General features: G+C 34.2%; 1 pseudogene across 1 annotated transcript; it reads left to right on the top strand.

Moving 5' to 3' along the window:
• Positions 1-234: 234 nt before the first annotated feature.
• Positions 235-14,801, top strand: LOC308635315 (palmitoyltransferase ZDHHC4-like; annotated as a pseudogene). The gene is made up of 2 exons: positions 235-401; positions 13,962-14,801. The product of its transcript is annotated as a palmitoyltransferase ZDHHC4-like (transcript).
• The last annotated feature ends 10,203 nt before the right edge of the window (positions 14,802-25,004 follow it).

Below are 25,004 nucleotides of genomic sequence, written 5' to 3'. Positions count from 1 at the left end.
TGTTCCTGGCTCCATTGCTTTGCATCTGAGGTGAGGCAGAACATTGGGTGGAAGGGTGTGGCAGAGGAATGATGGGTGCTCAGCTCACGGAAGCCAGGAAATTTGCTGCTGTGACCACATTTCCCACTACCCAGAAGATGGTAGTCTGAATATTTTTTTCACCTCTGGGGCTCTAGGTAATGACCCTGTCCTTCAAGATCTTTGTTGGGGCAGCCTGGCCCACTGAAACCAAGGATGTCAGCTCATCCTCTGCAGACAAGAAGGAAATATCTTTGCTTTTGGACCTGTGATGGAAGTGGCAGCACTGACAATCTTCAAATTGCCTTCAGCATTGTTTTCCTCCTCCTCATGCACATGCAGCTTCTTCACAGAGATGATAAGAGTGTAGCAGCCAATGAAAAGTGAGTTTCCTGTTCCCAACCCTACATCTCCTGTGCAATGATGCAGAGATCTGCTTAGGGGAGGGCCAGACCAAGCCACAGACACTGGCAATACTCTGCTTCTGCTAAGGGGCTGGATTGGGCATAGTATAATTTGGTAGATTTCATTCACCAGTACTTTCTGATGCCCTTCCTTCCTCTTAATCCCCTTCCTCTACTCTATTGGTCTTCTTTTTATTTTCATGAGGCTCTACTTTTTTATGCCATTTTTTGTCCTCTCTGTATAGCATCTACATATGAGAGAAAACATTTGATCCTTGACTTTCTGAATCTAGCTTATTCCACTTAGCATGGTGTTATTTTTTTTTCACCCATTTACCAGAAAATGACATAACTTAATTCTTGTCTATGAGTGAGTAGAACTCCATTGTGTACATATACACTGTTAGATGGTTACCTAGAGTGTTTCTATAACTTGGCGATTGTGAATTTTGCTTCTAAATCTTTCATATGCACATAGTAATATAGTATGCTGATTGTAGAGCTTTTGGATAAATACCAAGGAGTGGGATACCTGGGTCATATAATGGTTCTATTCTAGACTTTTGAAGAAGGCCAAATATTTTCTCTGATATGAAGACGCTAATTTATAACAAGGAGAGGGGGCTAGGGAAAAATAGAGATACTTTGGATTAGGCAGAGGGGAGTGAAAGGAGAGAAGGGACATGGGAGTAGGAAGGATAGTAGAATGAATCAGAGATTATTACCCTATGTACATGTATGATTACATGACTGGTGTGATTCTACATCATGTACAACCAGAAGAATAAGAAGTTATACTCTATTTATGCATGATGTGTCAAAATTCATTCTACTGTCATGAATAACCAATTAGAATGAATAAAAAACATAAATAAATAAAAAGAATTTCCATACTGTCTTCCAAAGTGGTTGTATTCATTTGCTGTCCCACCAACAATGTATAAAGTGTACCTATTTTCCAGTGTCCTCACCAGCAATTATTGTTATTTGTGTTCTTTATGATTTCCATTTTAATTGGAGTGAAATGAAATCTCAGTGTGGTTTTGATTTGAATTTTCCTGATTGCTAGCGATGTTTAGCATTTTTTCATATATTTGTTGGTCATTTGTATTATTTTGACAAATGTCTGTTTAGTTAGTTCCTTTGCCATTTATGAATTGGGTTATTAGGTTTTTGGAGTGTTAAATTTTGTGAATTTTTAAATATATTCTGGATATTAATCCCCTAATGGAAAAGTAGCTACCAAAGATATTCTCCCATTCTGTTGGCTCTCTCTCTTCATCATCTTGTTTCCTTTGCTGTTCAGAAGACTTTTAACTTGATGACATTTCACTTACTGATTTTTGGTTTTATTGCCTGAGTCCTGGAAGTCTCATTAATAAAGTCATGCATGTACCAATATTTTTGTGTTGACCCTATGTTTTCTTCTTAATAGTTTTAGTGTTTCTGCTCTAATACCAAGTTTGAACCACTTTGTGTGAGAGATATGGATCTGGTTTTATTCTTTTACATATAGATATCCTGTTTTCACAGCACCATTTTCTAAAAGACTATCTTTTTTGCAACATATGTTTCTGTCACCTTTTTCAAGGATCAGATAACTGTATCTATGTGGATTTGTTTTTTATCTTCTATTCCATTAGTCTTTTACTCTAATAATGAATACACTTAGAAGGAAATCAAGAAAACAATTCCATACAGAGGGGTTGGAGGGGAAGGGAGGGGGCATCGGGTAACTAATGATGATGGAATGTGATGATCAGTCCTATCTAAAGTACAGGTATGAAGACACAAATTGTTGTGAATATACTGTGTATACAACCAGAGATATGAAAAATTGTGCTCTATATGTGTAGTAAGAATTGTAATGCATTCTTCTGTCATATATAAATTTTAAAAATACATAAAAAAGGAAACAATTCCATTCACAACAACCTAGAAAAGTAGCTGGGAATAAATCTTTTTTTATTATTTATATATGACAGCAGAATGCATTAAAATTTTTATTATACTTATAGTGCACACTTTTTCACATCTCTGATTGTATACAAAGTACATTCACACCAATTCATGTCTTCATACATGTACTTTAGATAATAATAACCATCACATTCCACCATCATTAGTTACCCCATGGCCACTCACTTCCCCTCCAACAACTCTGTCTTATCTAGAGTTCCTCTATTCCTCCCATGCTCCCTCTCCCTACCCCACTATGAATCAGCTTTCTTATATCAGAGAAAACATTCAGAATTTGTTTTGGGGGGATTGGCTAACTTCACTTAGCATTATCTTCTCTAGCTCCATCCATTTACCTGCAAATGCCATGATTTTATTCTCTTTTATTGCTAATAAAATGATATTTCATTGTGTATATATGCCACATTTTTTTATCCATTCATCTATTGAAGGGATCTAGGTTCCACAGTTTAGCTATTGTGAATTGTGCTGCTATAAACATTGATGTGGCTGTATCCTTATAGTATGCTGTTCTTAAGTCCTTTGGATATAGACCAAAGAGAGGGATAGCTGGGTCAAATGGTGGTTCCATTCCAAATTTTCAAAGTAATCTCCACACTGCTTCTGATATTGGATGCACCAATTTGCAATCCCAGCAGCAGTGTATAAGTGTGCCTTTTTTTCCCCACATCCTTGCCAACACTTATTATTGTTTGTATTCACAATAGCTGCCATTCTGACTGGAATTAGAATGGTTTTGATTTCTCTAATTGCTATCAATGATGAACATTTTTTCATATATTTGTTGATTGTATATCATCTTCTGAGATGTGTCTGTTCAGTTCCTTGAGCTATTTATTAATTGGGTTATTTGGGGTTTTTTGGTGTTTAACTTTTTGAGTTCTTTGTATACCCAAGAGATTAATGCTCTCTCTGATGTGTGAGGGGTAAAAATTTGCTCCCAAGATGTAGGTTCTCCTTGTTTATTTTCCCATTCCCCTCACAACCTCTTATATACAAGGAGAGAAATGAATTACAGTAGATGGGGTAGAGAGAGAAGATGTGAGGGAAGGGGAGGGGGGATAGTAGGGGATAGGAAAGGTAGCAGAATACAACAGTTACTAATATGGCATTATGTAAAATTGTGGATGTGTAACCGACGTGATTCTGCAATCTGCATTTGGGGTAAAAATTGGGAGTTCATAACCCACTTCAATCTAATGTATGAAATATGATATGTCAAGAGCTTTGTAATGTTGTGAACAACCAATAAAAAAAAAGAAAAAAAAAGATGTAGGTTCTCTATTCACCTAACTGATTTGTTTCATTTGTAGAGAAGAAACTTTTTAGTTTGAATACATCCATTTATTGGATCTTGATTTTATTTCTTGCACTAAAGGAGTCTTATTTAGGAAGTTGGGGCCTAATCCCACATGATGAAGATTAGGGCCTACTTTTTATTCTATTAGACACGGATGTTTTGGTTTTATTCCTAAATCCTTGATCCATTTTGAGTTTTGTGCATGGTGAGAGATAGGGGTTTAATCTCATTTTATTGCATATGGATTTCCAGTTTTCTCAGCACCATTTATTGAAGAGGCTATCTTTTCTCCAAAGCATGTTTTTGGCACCTTTGTCAAATATAAGATAATTGTAATTTTGTGGGTTAGTCTCTGTGTCCTCTATTCTGTACCATTGGTCTACCAGTCTGTTTTGGTGCCAATATCATGCTGTTTTTGTTACTATTTCTCTGTACTATACTTTGAAGTCTGGTATAGTGATGCCATCTGCTTCACTCTCCCTGCTAAAGATTGCTTTAGCTATTCTGGGTCTCTTATTTTTCCAGATAAAGTTCATGAATGCTTTTTCTATTTCTATGAGGAATGTTATTGGGATTTTGATTGGAATTGCATTAAATCTGTACATTGCTTTTGGAAGTATAGTCATTTTGATAATATTAATTCTGTCTATCCAAGAGAAAGGTAGATCTTTCCATCTTCTAAGGTCTTCTTTGGTTTCTTTCTTTAGGGTTCTGTAATTTTCATTATATAGATCATTCACCTCTTTAATTAAGTTGATTCCCAAGTATTTAATTTTTTTCAGGCTATTGTAAATAGGGTAGTTTTCCTTATTTCCTTTTCTGAAGATTTAAAGATAAGCATCATATGATAATCTCAACATTGTAAAGGCTATCTATGGAGGATTTATCACTTATATACAGAAATGCCTTTGATTTGTGGGTGTTGATTTTATATCCTGCTACTTTGCTGAATTCATTTACGAGTTCTAGAATTTTTCTGGTAGAATTTTTAGGCTCTTCTAGGTATAGAATCATATCATCTGCATATAGTGCCAATTTGAGTTCTTTTTCTATGTGTACCCCTTTAATTTCTTTCATCTGTCTGATTTCTCTGGCCAGTATTTTAAGAACAATGTTAAATAGAAGTGGTGAAAGAGGGCATCCTTGTCTTTTTCCAGTTTTAGAGGGAATAACTTTAATTTTTCTCAATTTAGAATAATGTTGGCCTGGAACATAGCATAAATAGCCTTTACGATGTTGAGATATTCCTTTTATCCCTAGTTTTTCTAGTGTTTTGAACATAAAGGGGTGCTGTATTTTGTCAAATGCTTTTTCTGCATCTGTCGAGATGATCATATGATTCATATCTTTAAGTCTATTGATGTGATGAATTACATTTATTGATCTCCGTATGTTGAACCAACCTTGTATCCCTGGGATGAATCCTACTTGATTGTGGTGCACAATCTTTTTTATATGTTTTTGTATTCTATTTTCCAGAATTTTTTTTTGAGAATTTTTGCATCTATTTTCCTTAGTCTAAAATTTTCTGGTTTTGGAATCAGAGTGATATTGGCCTCATAGAATGAGTTTGGAAGTGCTCCATCTTTTTATATTTCCTGAAATGAATTGAAGAGTATTGGTGTTAATTTTTCTTTAAGGTCTTGTAGAACTCAGCTGTGCATCTGTCCAGTCCTGGACTTTTCTTGGTTTGTAGACTTTTGATGGTATCTGCTATTTTGTCATTTGAAATTAATCTGTTTAAATTGTGTATATCATCCTAATTCATTTTAGGCAAATTATATGACTCTAGAAATTTGTCAATGCCTTTGATATTTTCTATTTTATTGGACTACAAATTTTCAAAATAATTTCTAATTATCTTCTGTATTTCTGTAGTGTCTGTTGTGATAATTTCTTTTTCATCATGTATGTTAGTAATTTGAGTTTTCTCTCTCCTTCTGTTTGTTAGAATGGCTAAGGGTCTATCAATTTTATTTATTTTTTCAAAGGGCTAACTTTTTATTCTTTGAATTTTTCAGTTGTTTCTATTTCATTGATTTCAGGCATGATTTTAATTATTTCCTCTCTTCTGCTGCTTTTGATATTGATTTGTTTTTCTTTTTCTAGGCTTTGAGATATAATGTTAAGTCATTTATTTTTTGACTTTTTCCTCTTTTAAGGAACGAACTCCATGTAATTTATTTTCCTCTTAGAACTGCTTTCATAGTGTCCCAGAGATTTTGATATGTTATATTTGCATTCTCATTCACCTATAAAATTTTTAATCTCTTCTTGATGTCTTCTGTAACCCATTGTTCATTCAGCAGCATATTATTTAGCTCCACATGTTGGAGTGTATTTTATTTCTTATTTTATCATTGATTTCTAATTTTATTCCATTATGATCTGATGGAATGTGGTAGTATCTCTACTTTTTTATATTTTCTAAGAGTTGCTTGTGTGTATATGGTCTATGTTAGAGAAGGAACATAGACCATATACACACAAGAAAGTGTATTCTCTTGTTGAAGGGTGAAATATTCTATATATGTCAGTTAAGCCTAAGTTATTAATTGTATTATTGAGTTCTATAGTATTTTTGTTCAGCTTTTGTTTGGAAGATCTATCTAGTGATGAAAGATGTGTGTTAAAGTCACCCAAAATTATTGTGTTGTGGTCTATTTGACTCTTAAACTTGAGAATTGTTTGTTTGATGAATGTAGATGCTCTATTGTTTGGGGCATATATATTTATAATTGTTAAGTCTTGTTGGTATATGATCCCCTTGAGCATTAGTATTTAGTGTCCTTCTTTATCCTTTTTGATTGACTTTAGACTTTTGGTATTAACATGACTTGGTTTCTCCTATGATCAGATTTTCCTTTAGAGTAATACCTCTGCTGATTTTCACATGCTTTTTATTTCCTCTTCTTGAAATACTTTGCTTAAGATGTTCTGTAGTGCAAGTTTTCTAGTTGTAAATTCTTTTAACTTTTGTTTATCATAGAAGGTTTTTATTTCATCAATCTAAAGCTTAGTTTTGCTGGATATGAGATTCTTGGTTGGCATCCATTTTCTTTCAGAGCTTGGTATATGTTGCTCCACAATCTCCTGGCTTTGAGGATCTGAGATGAAAAATCTACTAAAATACGAATTGGTCTCTCCCTATATGTGATCTGATTTCTCTCTCTTGCGGCTTTTAAGATTCTATCCTTATTCTGTATGCTAAGCATTTTCATTATAATATGCCTTGGTGTAGATCTGTTGTAATTTTGCACATTTGATGTTCTGTAAGCCTCTTGTATTTGATTTTACAATTTGTTTTTCATGCTTGGGAAATTTTCTGATATTATCTCATTGAAGAGATTGTGCATTCCTTTGGTTTGAAAATCTGTAACTTCCTCTATCCCAATAACTCTTAGATTTGGTCTTTTGTTGCTGTCCATAATTCTTGGATATTCTGTTCATGGCTTCTAACTTTCTTCACTGTATGATCAACTTTATTTTCCAAATTCTGTACTTTGTATTCATTATCTTTCTTTGAAGTGATCTAGTCAGTTGGTTATGCTTTCTATTGAGTTTTTTATTTGATTTATTATATGCTTCATTTCAAGGATTTCTGTTTATTTTTTTCAGAGTCTCTATCTCTCTTGAAGTAATATTTTGCTACCTGCATTTGCTATCTTATCTCATTGTTGGAGTGGTCAAATTTTGCCTGTATTTGCTCATTTAGATCATTCTTTAATTCACAGATCATTTTAATTATGAATATTTTGAACTCCTTCTCTGACATTTCATCAACTTCACGGTCCACGGGTTCTGTTATTGTAGTATCCTGGTTTATTTGGGGAACTTTGCTCACTTGTTTTCTTCATGTTGTCTATGTGTCTTCCTTTCTTGCAGTGTGGATCTGAGATATTAGAGTTTCTTCCCTATATTCGTGTGGAACCCATGAAGATTGTCTGTACCTCTCCTTGGTGTTGGGCTTCCAGACCCTGCGGGGTGTCCCTCAGTGTATGCTACTGCATCTAAAGGTGGTGGCGGCAATAGCTGAGGTAACTGGAGATAATAGTTAAGATGGGAGCGATGTCTTACAGAGATGGAGCTAAAAGTGTGGGCCTCACACTCCCTTTGGGATACCTGTTCTGAGATGCAGCTGCTTCTAGGCCCTGTCGTCAAAATGTTAGGGGCTACTGCATGGGGAAGGCTATGGTGATGACTGCAGTGTCCTAAGATGGAAGTGGGTTAGGCTTAGGCTTCCAGGTGGGGATGGGGACTGTATGAACTCAGACCTACCCTAGACCTGGGTTCTGTGCAAGTCAGTGTGGATGGATCTGGGCTGCGCCTGGGCTCCCACAGTAGCCTACTGGTCAGAAGAGGTGGTCCTGTGCTGAGGCTAGGCTCCAGAGGGTGCCTGCCGGTGGAGGGGTGGACCCTGGCCTACTGTGAGCCTGGATCCCGCTCAAGCTGGTGTGGGCCATCTGGGCTACGCCTGGGCTCCCATGGTAGTCTCAGGAATAAATCTTAAGTAGGTGGAAGACCTCTACAATAAAAATTATTGAGCACTGAAGAAAGAAATCACAAAACACCTTAGAATATGTAAAGACCTCCAAATTCTTAGTGGCAGAATTAATTTTGTCACAATGACCGTATTGCCAAAAGTTTTTTAGAGATTCAATGCAATCTGCATCAAAACACCAATAATATTTTTCACAGAACTAGAAAAAAATCAGTACTAAAATTTATATGGAACAATAAAAGGCACAAAATAATACTGAGAAATAAGAGTGATGCTGGAGGCATTGTAGTACCTGATCTCAAATTATACTAAAGGGCTAGCGTCACAGAAACCTTACGTTGTCATAAAAATAGATATGAGATCTATATTTATGAAATTCAGTTCAAGGTTTCTTATTTACATTGGGTTTTTCTTCTTTTACTGAGGGGTTATTTAGAAACATTTTGCTTAATTTTAAGAAATATTGGCCTATTTGATCCATATTTTATTGTTGCTTTCCAGAGTAACCACACTGTAATCAGAAAACAGGTTCTGAATTATAGTACTTAAATTTTGTGGACCTTGTTTTATTGCTCAGATTACAATAAATTTGGATAAATGTCCACATAAATTTCAAAAGCACTTATTATTTTTCTACTTTGTGCTTTACTGCTTCAAATGTGTCACTGAGATCAATTTTCTTAGACCTATTTTGCAGATCTTCTATATGTTTGTTAAAATTTTTTTGGTTGGTCTATTATTTATGAGAAATGTGTGTTAAATTACTCCTATTACTGTGGAATTGCCCATTTCTCCTTTTACTTTGTTACTCTGTTATATGTACATTTGGAAGTTATACCATAAGTTTTATACAAATTTATAACTTTAAAACTCTTCTTTTGGGTTATATCTTTTTAGTTAAAAAAAAAAAGTCACTATCTCTGGTGATGCTTCTTGCCTTAAAAATCTTCCTGGTTTGGTATCATCATAGCTACACAAGAATTTTTTTTGGGGGGGTAGTGCTTAAATGGTATATTTTCTGTTCTTCTCTTTTTAGCACTTTTACTCTCTTTCACATTTATTCTTAATATCATTTCTCTTCTGTTTGAAGAACTCCCATTAGTATTTATTTTGACATAGGTCTTCTGGTGATGAATTCTTTTCACTTTAATTTTATAAAAGTGCTTTTATTTCCATTTACTTTTAAAGGTGTTTTGCCAAGTACATAGCACTATACATTAGTAATTATTTTGTTTAAAGAAGACATTCACATATCTTCCATTTTTATTCAGTATTCACTTATCAGTGTTACATAAGTCTTCTATATTTCATCTGTGGAAACTTGAATTTGTTATTTATATAATTACTAAAATTTGACTACTAAGAAGAAAAACTACCAAAATGAATGAAGAGTTTAAAGTGAAGATAAAATAAAAGATAGATATAAATTAAATTAGAATAAAATAAACTACAATTATGGACAATAATTGACAATTACGTGACAATTAATTTTTGCCAAAGTTTCAACTCCAGCTAAAATGATTTTTGGTGGATTAAAAAGAGGCAGTGTTCCACTCTAAACTTATTTATAAAAATGTTTCAGAAAATGATCTTTAGTAGAAAATTACTATCTCATATATAATGATGATTGCAGATGTAAAAAAAAAAAAGATATTAGACAAGTTTGCCCCAAATCTTCTATTTTTAAAATTAAAGTCTCTTAATTGATGGAGTTTGGGATGATTTATAGCCACGTGTTATAAATAGATTTTGCTCTTAAAGAACAATTTGAAGTCAGAAGCCAAGAACAAATATTTAATAAAAGTAGCATAATAATACATGTAGTCAGTTACATGTATGAGTACTTAATGATATTATACATATGATGAAAATTATGCTATAACTTAGTTTGAGTAAAATTTAGTACAAAAGTAAATTTTGATTCATATTTAGATCAGAAGTGAGAGAAAAACTTTTTAATAATGGCTATTTTGAGGAACATAATTACTTAATCACTGACAAAATATTTATTTCATACCAATTAGAAGAGGACAATTTACTCTCTTTATAGTTTATTTAGTAAAATTTATATTAAAGAAATTCTGAGGGATGTTTATAATCTAAACCAATGAATATCAATATAATTTGACTAACAAAAAGATATGATGTAGACATGGGTATCACACAAAATTATAAGCCCTATGAGAGTATTGAATTATTCTCTCTTGTGTGGTATTTCTTGTATTCAGACTAAGGCTTGTCTCATTGTTGGTGTTTGAGTTAGTAAGTTTTCAATTACTATAACAAAATCCTGAGGTAGCTTATAAAAACAAAAGATTTATTTTGGCACACGATTTTGAGGTTTCATCTATGATATCTTGGCTTCATTAGTTTAGGCCTGTGGGAAGGCAAGAGGGGGTTCTGGAGAAAAACCTCCTTTTTATGGCCAGGAAGTGAAAGAGAAAGAGACTAGGTTCTCACAATCTTTGTCCTTAATGACCTAAACACCTCCCACCAGGCCCCAGCTCCTAAGAGTCTCCACCATATCCCAACATTCCCAGGACGGAGGCCAAGACTTCCATGAAACATGGGTTTTGAATGTTCATTGATGTTGGCCCTATCAGTAATGTTGATAGATACATCACCACGTGGTGTGATCTCAGATGTCTGAAGATCAACTTTGCTCTACACATTACTAACATGTTCAACGTATGAATCATCTCTCAATAACTTTGAACTCTTCATCATTTGCAGCACTTCTGCTTAGGCTACTAAGGTTTGTACATCTTCAACATACTCGTGAACATGACAAAAGTTTGAAAATAAAAACATGGAAAATAAATACATACCCTTGGGAGGGCAAGGTTATCCACTGTTGGGATATCTGAGCAGCCTATATTTCTCAGCAAAAACATTTCATAAGTGTCTTCACTTCCTGCTTGGTTTGAAGTCCATTAGTGTTGAATTATTTGGTTCGTAGAATTTTTGGCTACACACAATAAGAAACTTACCTCCATATTTAGCAAATATTGTGTGTTTACACTTAGCATAACATTAAATTCTGCAGTAGTAAAAAAGTGATCAATGCTGTATTTTTTTTTAATGGAGATCACATTTTTGTTTTTGCAGGGAAAAATTAGAGCTATCTACATTTGGTAAAAGATGTGTTTAAAATCTGTGTCTGAAATCTCATAACAGGGTTATTTTCTTGAGTTCTAAATCTTCACCTGCTTTTCTAAAGATGCCCCAATTGGTGGAGCTAGATAATTCTGTTACAACATGAAGGCTTCCTGATCTTCTGGCTTTTGATTAAATTGAGAATGAAATTACTATTGGAAAAGAGGAGTCCCCCCCCGCCCTCAGAAATTGTTTTTCATTTTTTGTGTGTTGGTTTTGTCTGTTGAGATAAAATACCTTTGAGGATAGTGATAGTTTCACTTTTAAAATTAACACTAGTATTTAGCCAGTTAAGACACTGTGAAGTCCTGTTTAGGCTACTCCTTGTCTTGAGAAATAAATTCATCCTCTCATTTGCTGGTTTATATTGTCATCTGTAACTACCTACCCATCCATTCATCCTAGATTTTCTATTTATATCCATGATATGAATAGAAGTAATCATTCATCATTTCTGTATTCATTGTAATAATTGGTATTTTATTCCTTAAATACTGTGACCAAAATAATAATGCTATATACATAGCAGAGGCTGTTTATTGTAGCTCATTAGATAAACACTTTAGCTTCTTTTCACAATGATTAATTCAGTCAAGTAAATTATAAAAGGTATAAATTTCTTCTAAAACCACAGTCAAAATCAAAGTTCAAGTTCTAAGCTGATAACAACCTCATTAATAGCAATAAAACCTACAGCAGTTATTCAACTTGAAAAGTAATTGACTCATCCCAGAAAGGCTTTTATTTGTACGGTTTAAATGTCTGTTGTATCCAACAACTTGTACTTCACTTAATTACTTAGATAAAGAGACTTTCAATTTCCTTTTTATAAATGATAGCTCTAACTACTATTTAAAACAAACAAATACTACCAGCATAATATTTTATGGTAAGCATCTCAAGGTAGTTTTAACAAAATTCTTATCATAGGTAAAGTCAAAAGTGGTAAGCTAATGTTCCTAATGATGCATAGTTCCAAAAAAGGAGATAAATCCAAGGTCTTTAACTGTGATCATGGAATGGTAATGTGCTAAGTACCACCTGTAATCTAAGATTGGAAGGAACTCAGCTTCCTAAATGGCTAAATTAACATACAGTGACGAGCAGAAGACAGAAGGTGCTAATCACAGAACAGGGAACAACACTTCCCCAACTCCCCTTACCCCAAACCAGTAATCCATATTGATCAGAAAGTCATGGAAATCTTTTAGAAAGCATGTTTTTTATCCATTTTAACTTAATTACACTGTAATCTATCTATATTATATATATATATATATATATATATATATATATATATATATGATTTTTTTTAAGTTTCTGGAAGAAGAAATATGTTTACATGAATATATTTTTTCACACATAAATAATACCTACAGTGGAATGGAAATAGTCTTGTTGGTAGCATTGAGAAGTTAAATATTTTTAGTAATTTGGTAAATTTCTAAGTTAAAAATAATAGTATAGTTTCTGTGCTAACATACACTCATTATTCTCATTTTTTCTTTCTTCTTTTCTTGACTATTGAGCCTTTGCTAACTCCTTAAAGAAAGAAATATACTGTATTAGTAACCTTTTCATCGCTATTCAAAGACTTGACAAGAACAATTAGAGGAGAAAAAAATTATTTGGGGCTCATGGATTTAAACATTTAATTCATGGTCGGCTTCATTGCTCTGCACCCAAGGTCAGACAGAACATCATGGTAGAAGGTTGTGGCAGATGAAAGCAGACACCAAAGTCATATCCCCAGTAACCTATCTCCTCCAGCCACAGTCTATTTGCCTACACTTACCACTGATTAACAACTTTTCCTATTCTGAAAATTTTACCTATGAACTTCTTGTATTGTTTCACACATGAGCATTTGGGGAAGATCTCATAGCTAATCCATAATAAAATCATACAGTAGTTTCATCTTAGACTTATTCTAATAGATACATATGTCTACTGGATATCTTCACTTTTGTCCCAAGTACACCTGCAACATATTTAAAACTGAGCTCCACATCTATTCTAAAACTCCACCTGGTGCTGTACCTCCATGGAAGTGGATGTCAACAGGGCCACCTATTCATTCAGGCTAGAAATTTGAGATTTACATTTGTTCTGACATTCTCCACTCTCATCCAAATATTTATTCAGTGCACACAGATTTTACTTCCATAGATTTTTAAACTACTTTTGTTCTTCTCCTCCACTGATGACAACCCTTCTGGATCTAGCATGGAAAAAAAAAAATTCTGCTCAGCTCTTTTTTTTAAAAAAAATCTCTGGCTTTGTTTTCTTTGAATTCACTTTCTAGATACGTCATATTTATTTTATAAACTTAAATTTAATGATATCTATCTTTTGATGAAGTATTTTCATTGGCTCCATATTGTCTTCCAAATTGATTCCGATCTCCTGTACAAGAGAGAAGAACATTGAGGCATGACTGGAGGGATGGCAGAGCCTGGGTCAGACCCTGTCTCCTGGAGAAACCATGTCTCCTGCCCTTAGGTGCTGCCTATTGTTTCTGGAGCACACTGCTGCCCAAGTGGATCTTCTCTGTTAATTCTCCATGAATTAAGAGGAATTCCTGAAAGAGCATATCCCCCAGGATGAACTTCCTGGTTCTCTTCTTGTTCTACCTGGTGTTTGAACTGATTTGTGTTGTTATGATCTGCATCTGCTAGAAAACCCATTGTTTGCAAGTCTGATCCAGGAAGGAGCAAAAATTTGTTCCTGCATAATTCTAGGATGCCTTCAGAGAGCCATGCAAAAATTCCTTCATTGCCCCTGTCAGACAGGTAACATTATCTTGCACCTGATCTTTCAAGGGATGGTTTATACGGAATACACCTGGGAAATATTTGGCTACTGTCAAGAGTTGAAGTTCTCCTGGTATCACCCTCTTCTGTCCTATCAGTTGCTGACCATGAGCCTGTTTTCCCCACCCTAATTGTTTAAACTGTCTTGGCACCATAACAAAAGCAAATGGATTACTATATTTTCAACTTTATGAATTTGATGAAGTGATGTTTCCCCAAAATATGAGGTACTCAACTGTGACTTGATGAAACCAGATCCATCAAAGCACAGTTATGTGTGTAACTGTTTGCAAATTGTTTTGACCATCACTGTGTTTGGATGAACAACTGAATCAGGCTGAAGTACTGGGTACTTCTTCTTCTTCATTAATATTGAAGTCAGCTCCACCATGGCCATTGTGAGTACCACATTTCTGATCTACTTGTTGATAGAGTCAGATCTATACCAGGAAACTTACATTGATAACCTTGAATACCCCCGGGGTTTTGGACATGGTCTTTCCTACTTAGTACCTGTTCCTGAACTTTGCAATGATTATCTTTTTGCTGGGCTTTTTCGTGGTCCTGAGCTGTCTCTTGGGGGTGTTCTTTGCTCTGTACCTGGCAGCCACCAACCAGATCACAAATGAGTGGAACAGTTGCAACTGGAGCTGGTGCCAGTATTGCCATGTTGTGGCTTGGTCCCAGTTGGTGGACCCCACATCTACCAGGACATTCACTCCCCTCGCCGTTGGGGCAATCTTCAATAGATCTTTCTATCTTCTGTCCCATATGATAAGAAAAAGAAGAAATTAAATGGACAGAGTATCACTGTCTTTTAAATATAGTGAACCACATCTCTTTATACATATATTAAAAAAAGAGAGATAAGTACCTTGCATGCCCTTTCCCTCAACTGTATGCACAAGGGTAGAGGGCCAGGGGAGAAGTTTTAAATTTAAATCATACTGGGAATTTGGGGATATGGGATTGGACATTAACGAAAAGGACTGTCTAGGAAATTCATGAGAATCATTTGAGTTCAGCTATGGGCAGAGGAAGATTTAGACTCACAAAAAAAAAATGGAAAGAATATGAGAGGCAAAGTTGGACCGTGCTATGCTCTCATTGAAAACAGGATTGATTCAATATACTGGTTACATTTGTGCTTTTCTATAGCTGACACTGTTTCTATACTCCAAGTTCATGGGATTTAAAATGTCTTATCTCCCCTGATGCCTTACTTAATTCTTCATTATCATTTAGCATAAAACTAATCATCTCCCTGAGCAATTCCTGGTACTTCAAATCTTGGTTTGTAGTCTTTATCTTTGTTCATATCAGACCCATTGATTTACGATTGCCATCATGCTTGCAACAAAAGATTTTGGTCATGCGTTTTGGACTGATTATCTCATAGCTTACAAATGCCTTAAACTCAGAAAATGTGTCTCATTCATCTTTGTGTTTTTCACGGCTGAGAACTGTAAGATGATCAATAAATGAATGAATTAAATGATGCTGTAGAGAAGGAGAGAAATGGAATTGTCAAAATCAATAATAGAGAAGTAGGCACGATTATTTTCCAGGGTGGATGAGGAGCTCCATCTTGGAAAGTCCGTATTGAAATGGCAATAGACATTTTTATAGAGCTTTCCCAAGGATGTAAAGAACACAACTGTTGACAAAGAGCACAAAAGTTCAATTAGGATAATATCCTTAGAATGTTTTGAATTGTGAACACACACACACACACACACACACACCCATATATGTGTATGTATGTATATATATGAATGAATCTGCACAGGACAATCTGGGAGTTAAGAAGAACAAAAATATGGGTCCCTGTGTTTCAGAATAACTTTGTACCCATACACCAGCTTTGGGGAATAATCAACTTCTGAGGTGATTCATTTGATACTGAGATACAGAGGAGACAAGGGATTCTTTTGTGTTCTTAATAATAAAATTAAAACAAAAGTGGTCTTATTACCAACCAGGCCCATTTTCTCTAAGGAAAAAAAAAAAAGCTTTTTCTCCCAATATTTCATGTGAAAGAAAATAAAAGTGAGTTAACTGTTGTATTGTTTCAACACAAAAATAGAAAATAGAATGATTTTTGGCTATAGACAATTAAAGTATGCAGATTATTTCAGTTCCTTTAAAAAATTAATGATATCTTGATATGATTTTAAGTATTTCTCTTGAGAAAACTTTAAAAACTTTAGTTGAATATGTTTTTCATTTTTTTATTTTTTGAAATGATATCTCAAGCTAGAAGACAGAATTTTAATGATATTATTGCCAGTCATCCCTCCATATTTATGGGAATCACATCTATGAATTCAACCACATGTGGATTGAAAATAATTTTTTTTAATTTTATCTGTACTGAACATGTACAGGTTTGTTTCTCTTGTAATTATCCCCTAAACAATATTTTATAAGAACTATTTACATAGCATGTATGTTGTTTTAGGAATTATAATTTAGAGATGACAGAGTAGATAGGATAATGTCCATAGGCTATGTGGAAATACTATACCATTTTATGTAGGGACTTCAGCATCCATGAATCTTATAATCTGAGTGAGTCCTGAAACCAATCCTCTGTGTGTCCTGAGAGTTGTCTGACTGCACAAATATGTTTATATGTGTAAATGTGTCCATATAAGTATCTATCAATGATCACTCCTTTCTTTTTATTTTCTTATAGTATATATTAGTTATTTCCTTTGAACCTTATAAGATTATCTAAAGTTTTAAGAATTTCTTTCAATAAAAAGTCTCAAGTTTATCATCCCTAGTTGTTAACATAAGTATGAAGAACAAAAAGCATCTAGAGACTGATTGTAATAACCATTATATGGTCACTAGAAGGGAAATGGAATAAGAAAAGATAGAATTAGCAGTGCTTAACTAGTGTTTCGTGTTATACTAAAGGCACTAAGCTTAAAATAAAATTAAGGGGCTCAACTAACATAAAAGTGCCACCACAGTTGAGTAGCAAAATATGAGAGTCAGATTCATTAGAGCTGGCTGGGGACTTACATCTTCAGAGTTCATCTCCAAAGCCATTGTCTATACCACCTTAGTTTTACAATGACATTTTCATCCTGCAGTGCTCACACACTGGATCTCCAGCTTCTCACTGAATGGTTTACGGCAACAGGAGTCAATAGCCATGAAATTGCAGGTCCCCTAATAATATTACCACTTACTAAAGGAAACAGCTGCACACAGTTGTACAGGTTTGTACCATACCTAGTGTAAGAGAGGGCATTTCACTGGATTTGCTGAAATTCTCCTTACCCATATCAGTTTTAAAATGGAAATATTCTTACCTGGAGAGGCAAAGGGTGGATATAACTTCCTAAGTGAAAGCAAGTGTTTGTGTGAAGTCTATTTATTTGTGGAATCACTGAAGATATTAAAATATGCTCATGTGCACACCCATTTCCTCATCCAAAATAATTTTCACTTACAAGAGAAAAATTAAAAGGTTGAGCGCATGTGTACTTAGGCATGCACACAAATATAGATAGACATTCATACATACTTATATTTGCATATTTAACAAACTTAGTTGAAATCTTTTTTTTCCTTCTAAAACCAAATCTGCCTTAGAAATGAAGTCTGCATTTTGTGAATGAAAATAAAGCACTCCTTGAATATTGCCTCTTTACTAATGAAAGAATTCTGTTAAAAATGAGAAGAATGGTCTTTTGTTGGGGACCTTTTTTCTTCATTGTTGTTTTCTCTTTTTTTTAAAGTTTTGGTTTATTTAAATTTTCAAACTAGAAAAAAATGTAATTTTTTTTTTCTTTTGGGTTTCTACTTAGCTTACAAATAAGTTCTAAGACATTGTTTGAGTAAATTATGACAAACAAAAATCATCCTGATACAAACTAAAATCAATATTCAGTCATGTGCAATTGCATTTTATTTTAGTGAATGTTAGAATAATGATATGTGTGTGTTAAACCACAAGCATCTAAAGGGCTTTAAAATGTGTGGTTGGGGGATTTTCCAGCTGCTACATATCCTGCCAGATGCTTCAGTGTTTTGGTCTGTTCCACAGTTCAGGAATGGAGTAGCTTATTCTGCAGAAGTGCTGTCGCCTGCATTCTGATGGTTTCCTACAGCTGCTGCATTATGTGTGGCTCATGTCCAGGGGACCTCTGCCCATCAAGCACTTTGCTTCAGTTCAAAAATACTAATCACAGCAACAAAGCCAAGAATAGCTACTCTTTGTTGCACAAATTTATTGCTAATTTATTGTTTTTTGTTTTGACAATTCAGCTGAAATTGTATCACACACTTACCAAATTCACAAGATTAAAATTTAAATACTAAAATAATTGGAAATAAAGCATAAAACAATCATATAACCACAGAGTTATAGGCTAGTTTCCAAATGTCACCACAGAATACTGATCTCATTAACTTAAAAATAATGCCATATATATAAAGACATGCATGCACAATAAAAACTTAGATATCTCTACCACGAACATTTGTATTACAAATAACCTTTTCAGCAAACGTGTGCACAGGGGATATTTTGAAACTCATAACACTTGTCAAGAGGAAATTAATTTCGACTTGAACTAAGCTAATGTGAATGTCAAAAATGCCCTTTGGAAATTTAATCACAACATTGAAGATCATGCCCAAGGAGTAAATTTGCATAAATAAAAACAATCTACAACATGTCCTAACTGTTGTTTTAATACAACCTAGTTTAGTAAATAGCCTACTTGTGTGAACTTGGGTATGTCGTTGAACCTCAGTGTCCTCATATAAATGATTGAGTGTGAGGGTAGAGTGAGGCATGTGTTCAATGTATTTTTGAAAATAATAAAATCTGTGAGTCATTAAAGATTATTAGAAATGTTTAGATCATGCACACATATATCACATATATAAATATGAATTAGTTGCATTTCTAGTGACAGTAATACTTTCTTACATTCCTATTAAATGTATTTCTATATGTTCTTATGAAAAACTCAATTATTTGAATTGGTTTTATGAAGTATTCCTGAAATCAAAGAAAGAAACATACCACAGCATCTTTCTCTCCATCATAAGTAGAAGTGAGAAATTTGACTGAGTGTTTTCTAAATGACTGCTAAAAATGTTAAAATGATAGGAGGACTGTCACAGTAAATAAAACAAGTTAGAACATAGAGCTAGATCTCTGGGATATGTATGTAAACACAATAAACTTCTGTATTTGGGTGTCAAGCTGATGACTTCCAATAATTGTTTCTTTTTTAGATTTCCAGAAAATCATGGTTAAGAATGGGTTTGCTCATGTACATATTTATCTTTGAATACAGATCAAGCACACAGTTAGGAAAAACCAAATGAAAAAAAGTTTGTCAGGATTTGTTAAACTGTAAAATAAGACATAGTCCCAAAGAGCAGAAGAAAAATTCCATTTTATTTCAATTTGCCAAACATCTTTTCTTTCCTTTTTCTTTTTTTAAGAACTTCGTTGCAGCAGCATTCTTGTGGCAAGTAAAATCAGTATGTTGTTCAGATCTCTAGTTGGAAACTCAGAAATGAATTCTGGACTTAGCCCAATTTTAGAAGCATCAGAAAGAAAATTAAAATTAAACTTTAAAGCTGAAAGTTTCCAAAGCCTTTTAAAAAAACTGAAGTAGATTTATACATAAATTTAAAAAGATTAAAATAAGTGCTAAATTTCATGGGCATATGAATTGCATTGGCTCATCCTGACTATAATTTTGTAGAATGATAAACAAATTAATGTTATCAATTATGAGATTAATTCAAGCTATAAATATAAACCACACTGGGTGATCATTTTATGATTTAGCCCTTGGTTTCTCATTTTAAATTTGTTACCAAGTTTAACAATAACGATTGACAGTTAATGCTTAACAAAAATGAATGTATAGCCCAAATATTATTTTCTCTTTAAAAAAACCCCAAGAAATGAAAAAAAAACTTGCTTTTTTATTCCTAACAAGGTCATGCACATGGTTTATTCTCTTATCCCCTCTTTTGAGGGGAAGGCAATACCAGGGATTAAACTCAGGGGCACTCAATCACTAAGCCACATCCCCAGCCCAATTTTGTATTTTATTAGAGTCAGGATCTCACTGAGTTGCTTAGTGCCTCACCATTGCTGAGGCCGGCTTTGAACTACTGATCCTCTGGTCTCAGCCTCCAGAGCTGCTGGGATTAGAGGCGTGCGCCACTGCGCCTGGCTCACTTATCACCTTTTTAAACATTGTTTTAATATTGTCACAATGTGTCTATTTCTCTGATTTTTTGATGTTCAAGGCCATGCTTTTTATTGTATTTTTATTCTCAGCATAAAATTTTGTCTATGGCAAATAAGATTGTGAACAGTTGTGAAGATGTGACAAGAAAATTAATGAGTGAAGCAATAAGTGAATGCAGAGAAACATGCAATTGTTGTCAGTATCAATTAGATTATCAAAAGCTCAAGATCAAGTCAATATGTGAGATAAAGGAAACCACATCTGACATTGTACATGTCAATGTGTGAGGCTCCAGACTAAAGCTCAGTAGGTAGGAAGGATTTAAGGTTATGGACTCTGAAGAAACCAGCTATGATGGCCTTGTCTGCTTAAGCTTTCTGGTTATCAGTCTCCATGTTTGTAATATAAAAGGATTATTTTAGTTATCTTTATATTCCTTCTGTGTTTAGCAACTTATTATGATGGTTGATGTTTGTACTGTGGAGCCACAAGCTTTGTAGGCTCCTCCTCACCTACTGCTTTGAGGCACAGGCACGGAGTCACACAGAAAACCAGCACAAACTTCTAAAGGTGTGCTACATGCCAATTAAAGCAGAAGCAGCAGAGACACAATAAAGAATTCTGGTGTAGTCTTGGTTGATGGTGATGGTGGGGAGTGTGCATGAGAGAAACAGAGAATGGGAGAAAGTGTGAATGTTCAGGAGAATTAATTTTTGTTTTTTTAAGTGACACTAAAACTGGATTTTTTAAGGATGAGATTTGCAGGGGCACTGTAGGGGGTGTAGTGCTGTGAGTCATTCCAAATATCAGGAAATAGCACTCACAAAGAATAGAGCTTCAAAGCAGTGGGAATATAAAGGAAATTGGAAGTAGTTCAGGTTTTGTTGGAGAATTAATTTATATGACAAGTTGGACACTGGAGTTGTAGGTGAGAGCCAGACTTCAGAACCTCAGGGGTTCCATGCCTAAGGGGGTAGACTTTATTCTTTATGCAGTAGCCAACTCCTTGGTAACTTGAACAGAGGAGGAACATGACAGATGTTTACTTAGAAATGTCATGACACTTGCTGAGTAAAGTCTACATAAAGGGAGAAAAACCAGAGGCTGTGGTTCTTTAAAGAGGAAAGTTTAAATGAGATTCTGGTAAGAGAAGGTGGGTTGTAAGCTGGAGCCATGTCAGTAATACACAGAGGAGCCTGTGATGAGAGACACTGAGAAAAAAGGATCAATCAGTAGGACTTGGCAAGTGACTAGAATTGGAAATCATGGGAGAATTACAGAGAAGAGCAGAAGATCTTTTAGGAGAAGAGATGATTTTATAAACAAAGATGGACAACAAAGAAACATTAGTTTGTTGGTGGAAGGATGATGAATTTGGTTTGAGATATGCTGTATTAAAGTACTTTTGGAACATTCAGGAGGGAATAGCCCATTGAATCTAGAATAACATCCATAAATCTTACTGATCTTGCATGAGAACTCCGACATGATGCTACCACTTGTCCTTTACCTTCTACCTTAGTCACACACCACCCTTTCTATATTCTTTACACCTGAGCTTTAGCATTTTCTTCTGGCTCTGTTTGAAATACTTGTCCATGCACCTCTATAGAGCTGGTTTATGTTTATTAGACCTTAGCTTTTTATACATGTTCTCAAAGACTCCCTAGTATGGTTCATTACCCCAGTCATTTCTATCATCACCTATTTTATTTTTTGCAAAGTTTATGTGACTGCTTAAAATAGTCTTGGTTACTTCTGTATTTATTTGCTCTCAACTTGAAAGAAAATCCCTCTTAGAACAGGGATTTCTTGTTCAATATTGGGACCTGTACACCTGGAAAAGGGCTGATATTTACTAACTTCACTGATGAAATTTGTTGAATGAGTGATTGTGGGTATGGAATTACAGAGCGAGGCTGGGCTGCCACTCAGGTGTTGTGACAAAGGATTCATATAGGAAAAAATGCACATAAAACCTCAGAGAATTTCCATTACTCAAGCTCCTTCCAGGATGTTACAAACCGTCCATACTAGCAAATCATTTGCCCAATCAAGTATTTGTATAAAATTCACAAAATAAGCTATTTGAATCACAATGGATCAAAAGCACTTTTTCTACTCTGTCTTCCCTCCTCCACCCACCTTGTGTTATATGATATTGAAAAAGATATATGTGGGATCTGGCTCAGGAGACATTGAGTCAGGATACATTTATTTTAATAGGAAGAATTTATGCAGTTTTCAAACTGCAAAATTATACATAAAAATTATATACAGAAGGGAATATTTATTTATAATGAGAACTATAGTAATTAAAAGTAATTAAAAGAGAGAGAGAGAGAGAGATAATTCTATTTCTCTACTCATGTATTTGATTTTTTCCCCTTTTTTGTGGTGCTGGGGATTGAACCCAGGGCCTTGTGCTTGCAAGGCATGTACTCTACCAACTGAGCTATATCCCCAGCCCCCTCATATATTTGATTTTTGTAACAATGTTTTCGTTGTTTAGCAAATTATTTTTAGCATTGTAACTTGCTTAAGAAAAATGTAAATTTTAAGGATTATTTTCAGATTTGGGGAAAACCTCAACTTTTTTTAATATGGAAATTATTAATGTCTCATTCTCTGTTTTTTAGTACATCTTCAGGTTTGTGCTCTACCAATGTGAAATTTCTATGAATGTATAAATTCTGAGAAATTCTATTTTATGTAATTGCCTCTGAAAAAAATCGGTTCATATGTTTATCTTTGTATATTCTTCTTTACATAATATATTCCTGAAAAGAGAATTTCCATTCCTTGTGAGATAAGTTTTCTATTTATATGCTATTTATTCAACATTGGAAGATTCTTCAATTGTGTACATTTCACAGCTTTTTATTCTCCTGTTTTCCTCAAAAGCTTCTCTTACCTGGCCCCATGGAGTACAGTCATATTTTAATTCAACCTCTGACCCTGCCCCTCTCTCTCCACATTCCATTGGCTCAGGCTATCTCTTCTCCAGGAGAATTAGCCAGAAATTGACTATGTTACTACAGAGCTACATGTGACATTCATGGAGGATGGTCACAAGGAAAAGGAGATGAACAAAAAGGGCATTCCCACATGAAATGCTGAATGAAAGAACTCAGTGGAAGAATCAGAGAACAAGTGGCCAGAGAAGAAGAATTATAACAGGAAAAGACTGAGATCCAAGAGAAAATTTTCATTCTGAAAATAGATATGTTTAAACATAATGTTTGTACTGAATATTCATTATTAATTCATAATTTAAAGATTAAAATGGTATTATATTAAGGATTAGATTTTATAGCTAACAGTTTGAGCCCCCCCACCACTGCACAAATCTTTTAATAAATGCAATGAAACACTACTATTAAAGTTGGGTTTCCTTATGATGCCTTCCCCAATTTATTGCCTTTATTCTTTTTGCTTCCCGGAGGCAGCTATCATCAAGAATTTAGTGATTTTTTTTTTTATTTCAAGCCATATTTTATTACATATATAAATATCCACAAAATACATGTTATGTGTACATATGTGAATACATACATATTATTAATGTATATATGTGTAGTTGTGTGTGATTTGATAATGTACAAATGGTATAATAATTTCTGCCATTTGTGTTTTCTTTAGTTAATATAAAAATTTGGATTGATCCACATCAGCACATATAGCTCCAGTTCACTTAAATTACAGTACAGCATTCAATTTTATGAATATACCACAGTTGATTTGCCCAGTTCCCTACTGACTCCATCTTCAAGCAAGGTTACATTCTAAGGCATCAGAAGTTAGGACAACAACTTACCTTTTCTGGAAAAACAAAGTTCAACTGATAACAGAGCCAAATTTAAACTTATTATTTCATGGTATCAATGGATAATGAGTGAAACAGTACAATGATGGGAGGATTTGTCATGATTGTTTCTAATACTTTGCCTATATTTTTGTTGAGATGGAATACAGGTCACCAGGCAAGTGGCTATTGTAAGATAATACATGCATGAAAAAAAAATCCAGAAGAAAAATCTTCTACACTGTTGGGAGAATGTAGATCAGTATAGCTATTATCGAATACAGCAGGGACAGTCCTAAACGAGTATTTCACCATTTGCAAGAAGGAGCAAATGGTGAAATACTGGTTTAGGGGTACAAAACTTCAGTTAAAAGGAATAGTATCTGGAGCTATATACTGCATGGCAGCTATGGTTAATAATAACCTTCTATGACTTGAAAATTGCTGAGAGTGAATTTTCAATGTTCTACCACAAAAATACTGTAAGTATATGAGTTGATAGATATGTTAATTAGCTTAATCATTTCATAATGTTTTTATAAAGAGAGAAAGAGAATTTTTAATATTTATTTTTTAGTTTTCAGTGGACACAACATCTTTTATTTTTTATGTGGTGCTGAGGATCGAACCCAGCGCCCCACACATGCCAGCCGAGCACGCTACCACTTGAGCCATATCTCCAGCCCCTCATAATGTTTTTATATATAAAACATCATGTTATGCCCCATAAATATACATAATAAAAATAAAATTAAAAACAACCCCCCAAAATAAAGCATACAAAA

The sequence above is a fragment of the Spermophilus citellus genome (genome assembly GCF_964194105.1).
Source record: "Spermophilus citellus genome assembly, chromosome: 16".
NCBI classification, from domain to species: domain Eukaryota; kingdom Metazoa; phylum Chordata; class Mammalia; order Rodentia; family Sciuridae; genus Spermophilus; species Spermophilus citellus.
This window is presented reverse-complemented; position numbering and strand designations above follow the sequence as displayed.